Raw genomic sequence first — 16313 nt, 5'->3', positions numbered from 1 at the left:
TGCTTTTTTCATCATAAGCCCAGTGGGAGGCTTCTGTAGACCAACTGGAAAGCATGCAATGCATCCCCTGCATTTGGAAGACATGGAGGACTTGAGTCTGACACCTAGAACACTAAATCAGCCTGTCACGACAAGATGTAGGTTGATGCCACTTACCTATGCTCCCAATATTTGTTGAGTTATATGTTAACTCTATTGGAATCAAAATTTAAAAATTAATTTAAAAAAACCTGTTATGGTGTTGGTGTAGTGAGGAACTGATCCAATATGTATAAAAAGCCTAATTCAGTACCTAATATAAAGATAATGTTCAATAATAAGTAATATTTATTCTTTGCTTAATATATGAGGAGAAATAATTTTATGTACTTAATGTAAATTATTGCATTTAAGCTACAGAAGTTTACAGTGCCATTAATTATTCACTTCTAAAAATTGAGGAAACTTAGACACAGAGAGTTAAGTAGTTGTGTTTAAGTGGTTATTGTGGCAATCCACTGCATTTTGCAAGAGCAATTTTCTAAGATTCTCCTAATTTTTTTCATCCATCCATCTGTCCATCCATCCATCCTTTACTCACAAGCATTTACTAAGTGCCAACTATGCACCAAACATTTATTGGCACCTGAAATTTTGCCACTGTTGAAATTCTCCCTTATAGAAGAATATAGTACAAGCCTAGTTCCTCTATATAATAACCTTTTGAATTAAAAAAATATTTACTTATTTTATACAGAGAAAGAGAGAGAGAGAGAGACTGAATATAGGGAGAGGGGCAGAGGGAGAGGGAGAGAAAGTCTCAAGCAGACTCTGCACTGAGTGAGGCCCAATGTAGGGTTTGATCTCATGACTCTGAGTATGACCTGAGCTGAAAACAAAGAGTCTAGAACTCAACTTATTGCATCATCCAGGTGCCCCAATAACCTTTTGAATTTTTAAATATAGCTATTAATGTGTCTAGTTGAGAAAGTGTGGTTCAAAGAAAAAAAAGTGAAAAATGAGTGGCACATAGCTATTTCTCTACAGTATTCAATAATTTCATCTTTGGAATCTCATTTGGTCTTCTTGATATGAAAAAATAGGTAGTATTGATTTCATTTCAAAGACTGATAATGCTTAGGTCAAGGTTCCCCAGGAAAGAGACTCTAAGACAGAGATTGAAGTCCAGGTTATGTACTTGGGAATGCTCCTAAGAACTAAGCTTATAAAGGAATGAAGGGACAAGATTGGCAGAGGGAGAATTTGAACCACAATGTAGTTGTGACAAAGGCTTCATGAAGCTCTCTGGAGATGAGATGATTTATTAGAAATATTCTGCATGAAGTAAGAAGGTCCAGCCTTTGGACCTCCAGTGTCCATTCACAGTATGTGGGCTATCTCCTTGTAGGAGGAAATATCTGGACAATCCTCTATGGTTGGGGGGAATTCCACAGAAGTGATGGGTCTGAGCTACCAGCAGACAATACTACTGTAGCTGGCAGTGCCTTGGTCATCAAGTCGGGGTCTTGGATCTTGGTGGCATGTAATAGTATCCTCTACACTCACGATGAGAGAAACAGAGAGATTTTTCCATGTATAGCAGTTTGTGTCAGCTCTTCTTTTGCACTCAAATGCCTGTGTTCTCTCTACTAATGTGTGAACAAAACTGAAATTTTGAGTTCAATAGGAGTAAATAAGAATATGAAACTGCAGAAAAAACTAAAAATGGACTTAGACTGAATTATTAGAATTATAATAGTCAACAATAGTCTGAAGAACAAGACCAAGAGAGAATATCAACTATGAGGACTGCTTGAGGGAACCTGTAGTGTTTAGACCAAAGAATGAGGACAGCGTGTAAGCTGAATTCGGATAGTCCAGCACCTCCTTGTGAAGACATATTAGAATCATAGAATCATATACTTTCAGAGCCAGAAGGAAGTCCAGAGACAATCTAATTAATTTGTATCCCAAGTCTTCTCTTCTTGGTCAGTGAGTGTTCAGCTTCTTTATGAAAACTTTTGGTGACAGGAAACTCATCAGCTCTTGAGGTATTTTCAACAACAAGGAATCCATCTTCCCTTGAAATAATCAGCTTCCCTTGAAATAATCAGTCTCTTGTTGGAATAGCTCTAATTCTCAGAAGGGTTTCCTTTACATTGAACCAAGGCTGTTTCATTACAAATATCACTCATTGCACTTGTTTTCTTTTATAAAATTAGTGCTCCTAGTACCCATGTTATGTGACAGTCCTTAAAATATGTGAAATTGGTTCTTCTACTCTGTTAAACTAATGATTATCTCTAGGTTAGCTCCAAGATTTGTTTTCTCTGACTTTTCTCCAATACCTACAGTACTTATATGATTTTAATAGTTTGAATGGATGACAGAAAATATGTGTGAAGTTAGTATGTAACAAAAGCCTATCGTGTTAAATAGGAAGTCTCCCAGAACAGTAGAGAATGAGCCAAATATAATACTTCAAAATTCAGTCTGGATACATCACCTTGCAAATCATTTAAATTAGATTAAGAAAATCTAAGGACTTTTTGATGTCCCATTTCTTTTATTTCCATTGTTTTCTCATAAATAATATATAAAGAGCCTTTCCTCCTTTTTTTAAAAGTTGGTATTTACATGACTGCCTGATTTTTTTTTTTAGTTTTTATATAAATGCTAGTTTGAATAATAGTTCTCAATTCTCAGTGAAGGATTTACATTCTTATGTAAAAGAAAATCTTAAGTCTACTCTCTCGTATAAAGGGGTTTTTTAAATGAGTTTAATGTACCTGTTACAGGGGTCTCACCAATGGTATTGGCTACAGGACTGCCAGGCATATGTATTTGTTTGTTTATGTATTCACTCCTACTTGTTGCTTACTTGTTATAAAATTAGGCTCTGTTCTAGTTGCTGTGGATGACAAGTAAGTGGAATACTGCCCTGAGAGCTGTGTTATGGTGTGATAAAATTCATGTGAGAATGGAAGGGGAGTTGGAGAGACTCTCACAGAAGGCATGATCTCTGAGTTAGCCCAACAAGTTGAACTGATTTCATTACATGGAAGATTAAAGGAAGTGAATAGAATCACAGCATTTCAAAGAGCAAAAATTTTTAGAAACCGTCTATCTAACCTGTATTGTTTAAATGTGGAAACTGAGGCTCAGAGAGATTCATGGATTTCTTCAAGGTCACTCAAATTGTGGTAAACTAGGATGAAAGACCAAAAATACTCCAGTTGTTTACATACACTAACAATAAAACATTCAAAAGAAGAAGTTTAGAAACCAATTCTATTTATAACAGCATCAAAAAGAATAAAATACTCAAGAATAGACCTAACCAATGAGGTGAAAACTTATACACTGAAAACTACAATGTGTTGTTGATAGAAATTAAAGATAAAAATAAATAAGAAAGCATCTCATGTTCACAAATCGGAAAAATAAGACTACCCAAAGCTATCTAGTGATTCAGTGCAATTCTTACCAAAATCCCAATTTGCAGAAAGAGAAAAATTCATCCTAAAATTCATATGGAATCTCAAGGGACTCCAACTAGTCTAAACAATCTTGAAAACGAAGAACAAAGCTGGAAATCTCACATTTCTTCACTTTAAAACTTACTACAAAATTACAGCAACCAAAATAGTACGGTACTGGCACAAAGACAAATACCAGACCAATAAAATAATAGAACAAAAAGCCCCCAAATAAGTCTTTGCATATATGGTTAAATGACTTTTGACAAGCGTGTGAAGATTATTTAATGGCAAAAGGGCAAACAGCCTTTTCAGTAAATGGTACTGGGAAAACTGGTTAGCCACATGTAAGAAAATGAAGCTGGCTCTTTACCTTACACTATATACAAAATTAATTTAAAGCGAATAAAAAACCTACACATAGAGCTAAAACTGTAAAATGCTTAGAAGAAAACAAAAGCGGAAAATTCATGAAATCTGATTTGGCAATGCTTTGTTGGATATGACACTGAAAGCTACAGGCAACAAAAGAAAAACATAGATAAATAAATTGAATTTCATCAAGATTTAAAACTTTATGCATCAAAAGATTATCAAGAAAGTGAAAAGGCAGTCCACAGAATGAGAGAAAAAGAAAATATTTGCATACCATACATCTGGGAATAATATCCAGATGATATCCAGGATAATAAAGAACTCTATAACTGAACAACAATAACAGAAATAACAACAACCGAATTATAAAAAATGAGTAAAGAGGACTTACAGCTTTCAGTCTGGCGTGCAAGAGTTTGGAAGTCAGTAGTCTGTATTAACAATAAGTAAAAAGCTGAAGAAACTGAAAAACCAGTTCTTCTTAGATCCATCAGAGCAATTTGGTCACAGGGCAGTCGGGTGCCCCCAAAACTGGACAGATTTGACAGGTGGATACAGAGAATCACAACTCACCAGAGCAGAAACACATAAGCAGAAACCTCTGTTGGAAAAAGTACCAGGGTAGGAAAACCTAAACTTCAGCTGGTCAATTGTTGGAGGTTCAGTGTAGAAAAAAGTCTGTGAGTTAAAACTCTAGAAGGAGGGTAGTTTTTTGAATTTTAACTCCTGGAACTCCACCAAGTTCTCATGGTGAGTATCAGAGGAAACACGCATTTTAAAACATATCAGAATGTTCTTTTCTTCGGAAAGAGGGTTGCCCTCAAAAGAATATATTTTACCAGAGCCTAAACTATTGGGGTTTATCAGAACCTAGCCAACCTGGGGAAATGTAAAAACCCAACTCCAGCTCACTTTAGCCTTCCACATGAGGAAGGGACAGAAATACTGCATATCAGCCCTCACCAGCTTCCCAAATTAGGGAGGGGGTACTTAACTTCAGCCTCTTCCAGACATCTTATCCCACCCAAGGCAGGGAAAATTGAAAGGTACTTGTGGAGTTCACAGCCCAGGGGTGGCCACACACTCATTAAAAGGCTGAGTAACTAGAGTTATTCATTTCACTAAATCATAGGACTATAAAATGCTTCCCTTTCTCTCTCACCTTATCATCACATTTCTAAAGGCTTATTCTCCTGAGTCTTTTCATATGGTACATCATGTACTGCTTTCAATAACAGCAATAACAACAGCACTACAAGTCATAGTATAAGGCAACAAACAAACAAAAACAAAAAGCAAAAAACAGTTTGAAGATATTGAAAAAGCATCAGAACCAGACTCAGGTATGGCAGGGATGTTGGAATTGTCAGACTATAAATTTAAAACAATTGTAATTAATATACTAAGATCTCTATTGAAAAAAATAGACAAAATGCAAGAATAGATGGGTAATGTAAACAGAGAGGTGAAACTTCTTAAAAAGAATAAAGAAATACTAAGAATCAAAAATGCTGTGACAGGGCAGCCCCAGTGGCTCAGCAGTTTAGTGCTGCCTTCAGTCCAGGGCATGATCCTGGAGACCCGGGTCGAATCCCAGGTCGGGCTCCCTGTATGGAGCCTGCTTCTCTTTCTGCCTGTGTCTCTGCCTCTGTGTGTGTTTGTGTCTCTCATGAATAAATAAATAAAATCTTAAAAAAAGCATCATCCTTTAAAAAAAAAATGCTGTGACAGAAATGGAGAATGCCTGTGATGGGCTTATTATTAGACTGAAAACATCTAAGGAAAGAATCTCTGAGTTTGAGGATATGTTATTGTAAACTTCCAAAATTGAAATGCAAAGGGGAAAAAGCCTGAAAAAAAATAATGAAACAGAATATCCAAGAACTATAGGACCACTACCAAGAGTGGAACATATGCATAACACAAATACTAGGAGTAGAAGACAGAAAGAAATGAAGACAATATTTGAAGCAATAGCGACCAAGAATTTACCATATTAATATCAGGCACAACTGTTATGGACCAAATTGCGTCTTTCTCCAAGTTGATACATTGAAGCACTAACCTAATGTAATAGAGGCTATAATGAAGTAATAGTGGTTATGAGAGGTCATGAGGGTGGGGACATAACCTAACAGGATGGGTATCCTTGTAAGAGAGGAAGGGACACTAGAGATCCTATCTTTCTTCATGCAAGCACAGAGAAAGCATTCATCTACAGGGTGGGCATAGACGTCTCACCAGAAAGCAACCCTGATGGGACCTTGACCTTGGAATTCTAGCACCAAAACTGTGAGAAAACATATCTTTGTTGTTTGAGCTGCCCAGTCTATGTATTTTGTTGCAGCAGCCTGAGCAGACAAATACAAACACCAAAACACAGATCCAAGAAACTCAGAGAATAACAGGGAGAATAAATGTCAAAAAAATCATGCCGAGGCATATCATATACAAACTGCAGAAAATCAAAGATGAAGGAAAAATCTTGAAAAAAGCCCAAGGTGGGTGGGTGGGGGCACCTTTACTTATAGAGAAGCAAAGATAAGAATTACATTCAACTTCTTTTCAGAAACCATGTAAGCAAGAAGAGGATGGAGTAAAATATTTGAAGTGTAGAGAGTAAAAGCCTACCAACCTAGAATTCTGTATTCTGAGAAAATAATCCTTCAGTGGTGAAGGAGGAAGACTTTCTCAAACAAACATTAGGAGCATTTGTTGCCAGTAGGCTTGCCTTACAATAAATGTTAAGAAAAGTTCTTTAGAAAGAAGAAAAATGGTATCATTCAGGAACTTGGATCTACATAAAGGAAGAAAGAACATTAGAAGAAGAATATATGAAGATAATTAAACATTTTTCACATTCTTATTTGATTCAACGGACAGTAGTTTGTTCAAAATAATAAGAGCAATGATGTATTTGATTATATATATTTACATATGTTTACATATAAGGGAAATGAATGACAACAATAATACAAGAAATAAGTGAAAAGAATTAGGAATATTTCATTATTATAAAGTACACAGACTACCCATGAAGTAGTATAGTGTTATTTAAAATGGACTGGATTAGTTGTAAATATATATTAGAAACTCTAGGGCAATCACTAAAAAAAGAAGTATAATTTATGTGCTAAGAAAGGAGAGAAAATAGAATCATACGAAATGCTCAATTAAAACCACAAATGGCAAAAAAGTAGTGGAAGACAAAAAATAGAAACAAAAAAGCAAGGACAATGAATAGAAACAATAACAAATATGGTAGATATTAATCCAAATATATCCTGGATCACCTTAAAAATCAATGTTTAAGTGCACAAATTAGAAGACAAAGGTTGTAAGAATGGATCAAAAAACAAAATATTTGGAGATTAAGCAATGTATTTCTGAAGAGCAAATGGCTCAAAGGCAAAATTTTAAGATAAATTTAAAATTTTTTTGATCTACATGAAAATGAAAGTATAACATGAAAATTTGTGGGATACAGTGAAAGTAGTGCTTAGAGAGAAATTTGTATCATTATATGCATACATGACAAAATAAGTCTAACAAACATTTAAGGAAGAAATGATACCAATTCTCTATAATAATTTTCAGATAATAGAAGCAGAGAAAATACTTCCTAAGTCATTCTATTAGGCCAGTATTAGTCTAATGCCAAACTAGACAAAAACATCACAAGAAAACTTTAGCCCAAAAGCTTTAATGAACATAGATGCAAAAATTCTCAACAAAATATTAGCAAATTGAATCCAACAATATAAAAAGAAATATATATCGTGACCAAGAAGGATTTATCCCAGCACGCAAGTCTAGTTCAACATTTGAAAATCACATTAATGGACTAAAAAAGAAAAATCATGCGACCATATCAATAAGATGCAAATATTTAATAAAGTCCAACACTCAGTCATGATAAAAACTCTTAGAAAACTAGGCTTAGAGGAGAATTTTATCAGCTTAGTAAAGAATATCTCCAAAAAACCTACAGGTAATATTATATCTAATGGTGAGCAACTTTAAGCTTTTTCACTAAGATCGGGTACAAGGCAATAATGTTTTTCAGCACTGTTTTCCAACATAGTACTAGAAGCTCTAGCTAGTGTGTTAAGATCAAAAAAAGGAAATAAAAGATAAACAGTTTGAGAAGAAAGATATAAAACTGTCTTTGTTCATAGATATCATGATCATATATGCATAAAATTCAAAAGAATCAAGAAAAAAATCTATCCTGGAACTAATAAGTGATTAAAGCAGGGTTGCAGGATACAAGGTTAAAACAAAATTCAATTGTTTTCTTATAAACCCATGATGAACAAGCAGTACATATTACTATATATATTAGCACCCCATGAAATTAAGTACTATGGTATAAACCTAACAAAATATGTATAAGATTTACAGAAGAAAAACCATACAACTTTGATGGTTGAAATCACAGGCAAACTAAATAGATGAAAAGATATTCCATGTTTATGGATAGGAAGACTCAATATCATGAAGATACCAGTTCCTCCAAACTTGATCTGTAGATTCAAAGCAATCCCAATCAAAATCCTAGCAAGTTATTTTGTGGACATCAACAGGCTGATTCCAAAATGTGTATGAAGAGGCAAAAGCCCAGAAGAGCCAGATGGAAGACTGACACTATCCAATGTCAAGACTCACTATGAAGTTACAGTAATCAAGGGATTGTGGTATTGGCAAAAGATCTAACAGATCAATGGAACAGACGAGAGAGCCCAGGAATAGACCCAAATAAATACAGTCAACTAATATTGAACAAAGGAGAAAAGGCAATACCATGGAGCAAAGATAGTCTTTTGAATAAATGATGCTGGAACAACTGGAAATCTACATGCAAAAGAGTGAATCTAGACACAGACGTCACATCCTTCACAAAAATTAGCTCCAAATGGATCACATACCTAAATATAAAATCAAAACTATAAAACTTCTAGAAGATAACACTGGAGAAAACCTAGATGACCTTGAACGTGGTGATGCCATTTCAGGTACAACATCAAAGGCACAATCCACAAAAGAAATAATTGATTAACTGAACTTCATTAAAATAAAAAACCTCTTCTCTGGAAAACCCAATATCGAGAGAAAATAAGCCACAGACTGGGAGAAAATATTTAGAGAATCTTTTAAGGACTGTCATCCAAAATATACAAAGAACTCTTAAAACTCAACAATATGAAAACAAAAACCTAATTAACAAACAAGTCAAAGATCTTGACAAGCATCTCCCCAAAGAAGATATACAGATGGCAAATAAGCACAAGAAAAATTGCTCACCATTGCTAATCTTTAGGGAAATGCAAATAAAAACCATAATGAGATACTGTTACAAGCCCATTATGTTGGACTATTAGCAAAAAAGAAAACAGAAAATTACAAGTGTTGGTGAAGAGAATATCATATGATTTGGTAATTCCACTTCTTGGTATATACCTAAGAGAATTGAAAGTAGGGGTCCAAACAAATATTTGTCCACTCATGTTCATAGCAACATTATTCACAATAGCCTAAATGTGGAAGCAATTAAAGCGTCCATTGATTGGTGAATGGAAGAACAAAAAGTGATAGATAGGTGCAGTATAATATTACTTAGGCTTGAAAAAAAAAGGAAATTCCAGTATGTTGCATGGACGCGTCTTGAAGACCATGTGCTCAGAGTAATAAGCGAGTTATAAAAAGATAAATACTGTACAATTCTACTTATGTAATGTACTTAGCACAGTCATAATCATAGAAACAGAAAGTAAGATGGTGTTTTCTAGGAGTTGGGGAGAGGGAAAAATTGAGGATGAGTGTTTAATGGGCACAGAGATTCAGTTTTCAGAAGATAAAGTTCTAGAGATAAATGCTGATAGTCATGCAATAAACAGGTATCTGTTTCATGCTGCAGAATTATGCACTTAGAAAGGTGAATTCTATTATGTATATTTTACCACAATAAAGGTAAATGGGAGGCTCTTCTATCCAGAGATAAAGGAGAATCGCAAAATGGCATCCAGTCACACACACTGGCACACACATGAAACGAAAGACTCAAAAAAAAAAAAAAAAAAAAAAAAAAATCCTAGCAATGTTAAGTTAAAAATCTGAAGATCTAGTCAATTAACACTATAGTGACACACCAAATAAACAGGATGAACAAGTGAAGGCATGTCCATGTTCTGAGATGGACATGGACATGAAATAAATGCTATTGTAAGGGCCAGCTGGTTCTTTTTAAATTTCTATTATTTTATTTTGTAAATTATTTTATTTTTTTGTCAGTTTTTTTTTTTAAAATTTGTATTAACTTTCATGTGGAATGAAATTCCATTCCAAATGCCAACAAAGTGAACCCAACATTCATCTGGAAAGAAAAAATAAATAAATAAAGGACCAGTCAAGAAAATGTTGAAAAGGAAGCAGAAATGATTGGGGATTTACTCAGCCCACCAGTGAGGATTATAATGCGCTTCGAACAAATACAATAAGGAAAATGGTGTTACTCTGATGCATAAGGTGGAAGCTGGAAGAGAAATACGGGAGATAACCCAGAAAAATGTCCTTAATACACAATTAAATCTGCTTAAAAATCTGTATATACGATGAAAGAAAACGCAAAATATTTTTTTTAAGAAAACACAAAATATTAACAGAAATTACCTATAGTTTGTGGATTGCTCATGAGTTTCACATTCATCTGCAGATTTGTATTTTGTAAGTTTTCAGCAAAGATTGGTAGGGATTTGGAACTCAAGAATGGGCATTCATTTTCAAAGAAGAACAGACAAAGAATCCCGCCAGCCCCAGAAGAGCAAGAGCCTGCTGTTTGGAAAGGCCCTGCACCCGCCTGGCCTGGCCCGGGCCGCTCCGCACCGCTCTCCTCTGCTCTTGCTGCTGCGGTCAACTCAATGTGTGGGCAGAAGCCGAACAAAATGCTGAGCTTGAGGAAACGCTGTGAGATACTATCGGGGAGAAGCTAAGAAGTAATTTTGAATGAGGACCGGAGGATTTGTCAACAAACTGGAGGGAATCCAGAGAAGAACCAAGGAATGACTGAAGACCTGGGGCTGAGGCTGGCCTTGCAACTAGAGATGAAAAGAAAGTGTGTTTAACTTGGCCAGACTCTAAGTGGAGACTTCAAATCAGCATTGGAGCCCAATCAAACCACCATTAACAACTGCCGGGCAGATCCCCGTCCTAAGCGACCCTGAAAGGTCAAGACAGCCTCTTAAAATTTCCAGCGCTTTTTAGTTCAACCTGAGGTTAGAGACCATATCTTCCACACAGTACAGATTGCTCTTGCATGTGTGCCAGGAGCTCGTCTTCGACGTGTGTGAAGGATGCAAGTACTGCGGAGAGAGAAAGCGGGTCTCCAGGGGCAGCTCTGGGGCCTGGTGATGGGAGGTGCTGACAGGGCCCCAACGGGCCAGGGGCCTGGCCCAGGCTTGCTCAGCATGATGCTCTAACACAGCGGTTGTCTCTTCCTGGGGTTCACTTTTCCAGCTTGGTTTTGTGTTGATGGGGAAACAAAGGGATGCTCGGTGTTTGATGGCCAAAGAGAAGCAGAGATACACAGAGAAAGTAAGGCCAAGAGGGTTTTGAGAGAGACCCGGGGAGGCACCCAGACGGAGGGAAGTGAGATGGGATGGAAGCGGAAGCCTCAAGAAGGTAACAGGAAGCCAGAAAGGAGGGAAGGTCAGAGAGGGCCCAGGGATCTGTCCTGGGGTGCCAGGCAGTTGGAGATTTGACTCATCAGAGCTGCTCAGAATGTTTAAAGGAGAACAGAGATCTGTGGCAACACAGCACTATTTATTTTTTATATGGAGTTGTATTTTGGTAATAGAAAGGAAAAGAAGCAAGAGGAAGTTGAGAATGGAGCTAGGGAACTCTGCATGGGCTCTGGAGAGACTCTCCAAGGAGGGCTGTGCTCAGTGGCTTGTGGCTGGCGGGGGCTGCTCTCCTTCCAGATGGGGGAATTTGTGCTCTGGTTGCTTCACTCTGAGGCCCGTAAACCCTGCCAGAGAGCGCATGATCTGGAGGCTTTGTAAATGTAGATGGAAACTCCTCAACCTTGCCTCACACTCAGAGGTGATGTAAGACCCCAAGTCTGATGGGCTGACTATCTGGACTTCTCCCACGCTGCACAAAGGCAGGGATTCATGGTTTGTCTTGCTTCATTCTTGTTTCACGTGTTAGGGAACATGTCACTAAGTAAAAAAAAAAAAAAAAAAAAAAAATCAGTATTTTTATATATCATTCTGTGATTTGATTAAAAGACGCACACATAAAAAAAAAATCTCAAAAAAGAAAAAAAAGAAATACAAAATTCTCTCGAGGACAAAGTTTAAAGTTCCCCAAACTTACTTGTATTGATTTTTCATGCAAATAGCAATATTTACATTCCGCTTGGAAATAATTCCATTTCAAAATGAAAGAGATGAGCTGTACAAGAAAACAGTGCGTCGCATCATGGGGGAGTACAGATTGCTGGTGTTGACTCTAAGCCTGATATACCTATTCCCTCGATGGAAGACGCCTGCATCTGAAGACCAGCTGAATTATTTGCTTGCTCTTGGAGGTTGGCTCTGGATTTAAGCATGAGTCCTTTGAAATGTGATGCATTTATGTGGACAATTGCAATTAAATAAATATTCCCACAGTGGGGGTGCACACTCGGTTATGGGAGAGCAATCCCCCAAACACTTGGGTACTGCTCCTGCAGACTATGGCACATGACAAGGGCTCTGTGAACCCAAAAAGTCACAGAAAAGCCAAGGTTTAGACTAAATGCAGCTGCACATCTGAATCACCTTGGGAACATGTAAGAAACATAGAGTCTGGGGATTTACCCCAGGTCCCTTAAGGAGGAACTTCATAATGAGACGTAGGAATCTGTATTTTTGAAACCTTTTTAATGTCTGGACTAGCACTGTGCACAGTGGGCTAAGCACCTTTTCCTTCCCGCCTCTGCTCACTGAGTACGTTCTTAGTATAAGAACTTCCTCAGCCAAAGCTAATCATGTCTCTCTGTGGCAAACGGAAGTGATATCTTCCATACTGAGATGATTTCTCCTGACATTTGGATCACCAGATCTATCTAATAACTCTGGAATTTACACAGTTGGCTGTACTCTAGATGCTGTTTGGAGGGTTGCTTGAACAAAGATACCACATTGATTCTATTTGTGTTTTCCACCAGGTCAGCTTCCGTACGGTGAATTCATATGCAAATACGTCCCTTTTTTTCAGGTGAACATTATTCTAGACATTTATAAAACATGGTGCTTCAGCAAGTCCCCCGAGGCTACCAGCCGGTCAATTTTCATGGCAGTATTAGTTGCATGAAAACACATTTGCTAACTTTTCTTTAGCAAATTTATGTTAGGATGTCCTTGGCAGGACAGGAATAAAAGGAAGAAAGGAAGAAAAGGAACAGGGTATGCAGGGGTGGGGGTGGTGGAGAGGGGTTGGGGGTGGTGGAAATTCTAAATAATGCTCCCTGTCAGTGGGCCTAACTTTGGGTTAGTGCTCAGACTGCAGGCTGGAAGCGGAGGGAAGATGGCCATTGACTCATTGTCACCAACTCTGAGTAAGACTTGTGACCTTTTGGTGTCTTAGTGAATGAACCCACATGGAAAGAAGCAGTGGGAAAAAGTAACATGATCAAGCTGGCCATGAGGTCTCCTAGGTAAATACATGATGACATTGGAATTGAGAGTGCTTGTGACCTTCTGTGGCTTCTTTAGTCTGGGGAGTTATAATTGCTGCAGCAGACAGCCCTGTCATTTTGCTTTGTGGGGAGGAGGAGAGAGCCTTTGATGTGTAACTCTGGGATCACTGTGGGAGCTAAGAAAAGAGTAGTCATCTGGCCGCCGCCCATAGCTCCAGTTCTCTCCAGAGAAAGTGGCAGAGAGGCTTCCATGAGGTCAGTTTCTTTAAAAAGTCAATTTTGTTGTACCCATTTTAAGTGCACAATTTGAAGAATTTTGACAAATGTATATACCTGCGTAACTACCACCACACTGAAGATAGAGAATCTTCTCTTCACAGCTCCCCCCCTTCCCCAAAGTCTCCTTGTGGCTTTCCCAGGAACTCCCCCCTTGTGCCAGCTTCTGGCAACCACTAATGTGCTTTTCACCACTATACGTTACATTGGTCTTTTCTCGACTTTTGTATAGACGCAACCATGTAGTATGGATCCTTTTATGCCTGACTCCTTTAACTCCGTTCAATGATTGTGAGATTCATCCAGGGGGTAGTCCATTGTAAGACGGCACCACCATGTGTTTATCCTGTCACCTGTCCATGGACACTTGAGTTATTTCTGGTTTGAGGTTGTTGCAGATGCAGCTATTCTGAATATTGGTGTGCCGGTCTTTGTGGATATAGGTTTGTGTGGATATAGGTTTCATTTCCCTTGAGTGAAGAGCTGAGGAAGGATCAGTTGGGTCGTGCAATAGGTGTTTGGTTGACTACAGAAGGGCCTGGCAATTTTTCAAAGCAGCCGCACTATTTCAGATCCCCACCAGTAGGGTACGGGCATTCCAATTTCTCCATGCGTCCCCCAGCACTCGCTGTTGTAGGTCGTTCCATGATAACCAGACAAACCAGGGTATGTGGGATCTCATCAGAATTTCGCTTTGCATTTCTCTGACAATGAAGAATGTTGAGTATCTTTTCACATGCTTATTGCTCATCGGCTTTCGAAACAGAAGCTTTTTATTAATAAGGGAGAATGGTCCACTATGTGATGTCTGTGGCCCCTTCTGTGTCAGCAGAGAAGACAAAGCTCTGCTTGCTGGTGCAAAGAGTGATCTGCTGCTCACCTAGTGGAGTTGGCTTGGAATGCGACCACCCCATTCTCCTTAAGCCCTCACGCCTGCTCATGATTTCACTCTTCCTTTTCAGATCACTTGTGGCCTTTTAGCAACCTCCTTTCTCCTCCCAGGCTTCCTCAGTGTTTGGCCTTGGATTCAACTGGCAAAAAAAAAATTTCTTTTGGTAAAATGAATACACTCAAATCTACTCTGATTGGTCCATTCCCCACTGTCTCCATTTTTGAAGTGGCTCTTACCCTGATGATAATAATCACAGCCTCCTGTAGTAGCTGCTGAGAAGCACCATCCACATGCCCTCTTTTTGGGTTGAAGCCTTCATATCCCAATGGCTGGGTATGTTGCTGGCTGACACAATGAAGTCCATGACCTGGAATTGCCCTTGGCTGAAAGGATCTGCTTTATCCTTGAAGAAATATTTGAAGAGCCATGTCAACTTCAAGCTTCCTATGGGGTCAGCTGAGACTGAGGCTGAAAATCCACTGGAGTTCACCTTTTCTCTCTGCCCCATTCTGCTTCAGCCTGCATGCTGAATGTCTGTCTCAGAGTATGTTTTCCTGGGTGTATTGACTTCCTGTGGCTGTCATAGCAAGGTGCCACAAACCAGGTGTCTTAAAGCAATAGAAATTTATTCTCTCAGAGTTCAGAAGGCCAGAAGTCCAAAGTCAAGGTGTTGGCAGTGTTGATTCCTTCTGGGGGCTCTGAGGCCAACCCGTTCCATGCCTCTCTTCTACCTTCTGGTGCTTACCAGCAATCCTTGGCTTGTAGACATATCACTCCAATCTCCTCCCGTTCTCACATCACTTTCACTTAGGCATGTTTTTTAAAAGGATGTTCATCATTGGATTTGGGGTAGGGTTTACCACCAAGGTAACCCATAATGATCTCATCTCAAAATCCTGAATTTAATTACATCTGCAAAGACACTTTTCCCAAATAAAGTCATATTAATAGGCTTTAAGCAGACGTATCTTTTGGTGAGGGGCCACTATTCAGCCAACGACACTGGGAAATGACCTAGAGCAGTTGCTGATAGGGAGGCTAGCAAGCATATTTTAATGTTCCCACATTTGGAAGTTGAATTCGCCAGGAGCTAGCTCTAGCAATGGGTAGGAGTGCAATCATGCCTGGCATGATCACTGGCTGATCAGTGCTTAAGCTTCTGCTGGTAGTGAACTGGGATGGGACGGAAATGCACTGGCAGGTGCCTCTAAACTTCAAGGAGAGTGGTAAGCATGAGGACTGGGGAACCAAATGGATATTACATTGTGACAAGGCAGCAAAAGTCTGAGAGTGATTAATCACCAAATTAAAATGAAATGTGAAAACCATAGAATCTCACTGATAGCATAAAAAGAGGGCATGTATATAGCAGGATGCTGAGGGTAATGGCCCAAAAGGGGTGCAGCATGCACTTGGATAAGATGAGACCTTCTCCGTGTGCAAGTACTCTCTTATGATGCAGGACCTTTGCCCCAGTAAGGATCCTAAGAAACAGTGTTAACTCATTGTTATGACAGCTTCTGAGGCTTGGAGAAAGCAATGGTCACATCAAGGGAAGTAGAAACCATGCTCCTTTTGTCACAAATGTGGACAAAAAGATAAAAAATTCAGAGAAATGGACATGCTGGAGTAA

At 38.4% G+C, this 16313-nt stretch overlaps 2 long non-coding RNA genes across 2 annotated transcripts in view; one reads left to right on the top strand and one right to left on the bottom strand.

The window, feature by feature from the left end:
- Nucleotides 1-5995: 5995 nt before the first annotated feature.
- Nucleotides 5996-14964, top strand: LOC140613159 (uncharacterized). Its single transcript, XR_012014321.1, has 3 exons — nt 5996-6125; nt 13042-13091; nt 14751-14964. It is a non-coding gene; the product is annotated as an uncharacterized lncRNA (long non-coding RNA).
- Nucleotides 10587-16313, bottom strand: part of LOC140613158 (uncharacterized) — a 111355-nt gene continuing 105628 nt past the window's right edge. The window contains exon 6 of the long non-coding RNA XR_012014318.1: nt 10587-12049. This is a non-coding gene — a long non-coding RNA (uncharacterized lncRNA). The remainder of the gene's footprint in view (nt 12050-16313) is intronic.

The sequence above is a fragment of the Canis lupus genome, chromosome 21 (genome assembly GCF_048164855.1).
Source record: "Canis lupus baileyi chromosome 21, mCanLup2.hap1, whole genome shotgun sequence".
In the NCBI taxonomy this organism is placed as follows: domain Eukaryota; kingdom Metazoa; phylum Chordata; class Mammalia; order Carnivora; family Canidae; genus Canis; species Canis lupus.
This window is presented reverse-complemented; position numbering and strand designations above follow the sequence as displayed.